Below are 3,903 nucleotides of genomic sequence, written 5' to 3' on the forward strand. Positions count from 1 at the left end.
GTCAGGGCGGCTAGGGTCTGGAACCAGCTTCCAAGAGAGGTGGTGCAGGCCCCTACCCTGGGGGGTTTTAAGAGGAGGCTAGATGAACATCTTGCTGGGGTCGTTTGACCCCAGGATTCTTTCCTGCCATGCCAGGAGGTCGGACTAGATGATCTGCTCAGGTCCCTTCCAAACCTAGAAACTACGAAACTATGAAACTATGAAAAGGGGTGCATAGAGGTAAGTTTGAATTGAAATGTGAAAAGAAAGTGAAAAATTTTTTGGTGAATGAAAGACAGAACGATGCCAAAAAATATTTCATACTTAATGTATTCTAAGGCTAGTTAGGTATAATTTTGGTCCAGCTGTCAAAGAATCTTTATAGTTTGCATGTAATAGTAACAAAGTTTTATGTGATTCTACTGCAGAAAACTTTTGTGAGCAACTGATGAAGAGATATATAAAGAAGCTGAAAACTTATTGAAACAATACAACACAGATTTTTCTGTCACTTTGTCTGAATAATTACTTGCATTTAGTGATCAGAAATTTCAAAGTTACTTACAGTAGAAGATTTGCTAATTTATTGGTTGTTGATAACTGTGCTTTGTAATCAAGTTTTTCTGAAGTACATATGGTGATCGTGTTGTTTTTAATCATCCCTGTAATGATATCAAGTGCTGAATATTCCTTCTTGAAGCTCAAAATAATTAAGAATTATCTGTGTAGCATAATGGGACAGGAAAGGCATCAATGATTAGCAATATTCTTTATTGAAACATAAAAGGGCTAGGAAACTTAATGCATACCAGATTATTGATGAATTTGTGGAGAAAAAGGTGTGAAAGACGAAGTTCCAGCAGTACTGGTGAGTGGAAAAAAATACAATATTATTTTAATATTTATTTAGTTGTAACTGTATATATTCTTTATTACTATACATGTGTTTTGCATTTTGTCTCATTTTACTGGGGGCCCAAAAATTATGTTTTTACCAGAGTTTATCATTCCCTAGTTCTGCCACTGGGTTGGGGGGTTGTTTGAAAGACAGAAGCAGGATGGCTGGGAATATTTCTTTCAAGGACCAGTTTTCCTCAAGTGCACGCTATAATTGTTGATGATGATTCTTATTGAGTCAAGTGTGGAGTGATAGGTGATTTGGGTGGCTCTTTCAAAGTTATGGTCTATTTCTCCGCTGGAGTGTCCTTGCTATATAAAGGCAAAGTTCAGAACAGAGGTAATGGTATGTAAGGGCCTGACTATATTACAGCTTTTTTGGTGTGTTTGAGATGATTGCTGGTTTTGTAGATATAAGTAATGGTAGCGTGCAGGGTTTTTATTTCTTTTTGTAGCTAGTAGTTTTTAATGGTTTTCTGGACCCTAACTCCTACAATATCACTCTAACGCTACCTCTTAGATAAGTAGTTTAAACTACAAAGCAAACACTTCTGCATAGACAAAACTGAATCCACCCCCACATTTACCAGGTTAAAGATATGGATAATTTAGGACCTTGGCCCAGGCCACCTGTAGCACCGCTCTTCGCTTTTACCGTTTTTACTTATAAGGAAAATATTGGAGAAATAGGTTCAAACAGACAAGCAGGGGAAAAATATAAGCCTAGATAACACATTTGTATGGAACAGTGGCAAAGTAAGTAAGGCATTTTTCTATGGCTCCGAAACGTTTGAATGAAGATCTACTCAAATCAGGCTGAAGGCTACCTCATCAGGTTACACTTGGTCATTCAAACTGAATGTGATACTATCCATATCATGCTCTTGGGTGGCATTTCTTATGGAAACTTGTGTGTCTTATCTACATAGCTGGATGGCCCATTTGGCAAGGGTAGACCTTTGCCTTTTTAACCTTAGTTTATATACTTTCCTGCATTTTATCATCACAGTATCTGGCAAAACATAATGTAACAAAAGGCAACATCTTGCATTTATTACCATATAAGATGCATTAATAATATACTACTTTAAAATGAAATAACACAGTATACAATACACCAATACTACAAATTAGTGGCATTTAATAGGTGGAACGTTGCCATGAGTTAAACTGGATATTATCTATGCCCTATGGCTATACTGTTGTAAGCCTCACTGATATCACTTTATAGGTAATGATGAACACTATCAGAATTCCATTTCTAACATAATTATTTAGGAAGATTTAAACCAGATCTAAACAATCTCATCAGTGTCAGGTACATTTAAAGACCTATTTTTTCCTGTAAATCGTTGCTATCAGAATCATCATAGAACCAACACAATTCATAGGCACATACACACGAAAGAACAGTTCTCAATCCTAGCTTTTGTGCCTTCCTAAAAATATTCTAGATAACTGGCTCAAAACAGTACATTTTGTTATGATTTTACTGTACTTTAGGCTGTTAATATAAATACTACAATAGTTTTCAATAATATCTAAAGCAAATAATTCACAATAAATAATTAATTGGAATGTAATCTCTTTGTGTGGCCTGGACTGATATTCTTTTAAACTAACTTATATCCATTTTACTTTTGTATTGCTTTGCTTAAGCTAAAACTAACTTGTATCCATTTTACTTTGATTATATTCATTTTACTGTTGTATTATTTAGCTTACTGTTTGTATGACTTAGCCTAAGATGTATCTTACCTTCTGTATGACCTAAGCCTAAACCTGGCTTAAGTGTAACACTATTTTGTTGTTTTTCTTTTTAAATATGGTATACATGTGAAAGGAAAGTAAGAGATGACCTTTTGTTTCAAAGGTCAAAACTTTCAGTGACCAGATTGTGGTAACCTCCTGTTCTAATGGCTGAAGATTGCAGAAAAACCCCAGACAAAGACGAATCCACCCGAAGTAGGAAGGACAGGCCTGACCAAACCGAAACAACAGGTCTGAATAAACCATGTATGATTCAGTCTCAGGAACTGAGGGTGTGCAGCTGGCATGTAAACACCATGACACAGCGAGGTCCATAGACATGCATGGGAAACTGCTACTATAAAAGATGGGCAAGAATAGCTCTGAAAAGTGGTTTGTACATTCAAACAAGCACCTAACCTCATCACCAGAACTGAAGCCAACTTCCTACAGCTAAAAACACAAAACCTGCCAACTATCTCCAGTACCTGACAGACTACACACTAGAATCTCTCAAAGACAACAAAACCCAACTACCTGTGGGGCACATTCCTCACCAAAACTACACTCTGCTTTCAGTTTCTCAGGCCTGATCCTGAGAGGGAACAAATTACAATGCAAACCACTTTTCAGAGTTGGGCCTATGAACTGCATTTCATCAGCCTCCTAGGTAGTAGGTACAGAAACTCATGGACATACACAGTGGAGTTCTGGCACACTGCGACCTGCCGGACATCTGACACCCCAGGCACCTCTGCACTTCTACCTGAGCTGCTACATCCCCCTTCCCCCCTACCTCTCACCCCAGCCTGTCCCTCACCCCCTGATGCCTCCATTTCCATTTTCACTGACTGGCTTTCTCACCTGCACTGCGAGCCAGGCCAGCCTCTGGCTTCTTTACTATTCCTTCCATCCAGGACCATCTGTAGGTACTTCCTCAGCCTGACAAAGGGGTTTTCAACCCTAAAGCTGGCATCCTGGGCAGCTAAGCTGAGCTCACCAGGAGCCTCACAACTGCACTGCAACCAGCAAGCATCAGGCCTGTCAAAGATGTGATAGGTCTGGACATTCCCCAACCGGGACTTTGTGCATGCGTGCATTAGCTGGAGGTTATGGCACCTCTTCCCCACCTTTCACCAGGAGATCATTGGTCCTGGCATTTACAGGGCTGCCGCACCACCACCAGTCCCACCAGGCCTCCCTACTCTGGCAGGGTGCAGTTTTAGTGGTCATGCCCAGGACCTGGGGCCTCCTCCTTCCCCATAGCCCCAATCCCAT

This window comes from Crocodylus porosus, unplaced genomic scaffold, assembly GCF_001723895.1.
Source record: "Crocodylus porosus isolate Cpor-Errol unplaced genomic scaffold, CroPor_comp1, whole genome shotgun sequence".
NCBI classification, from domain to species: Eukaryota; Metazoa; Chordata; order Crocodylia; family Crocodylidae; genus Crocodylus; species Crocodylus porosus.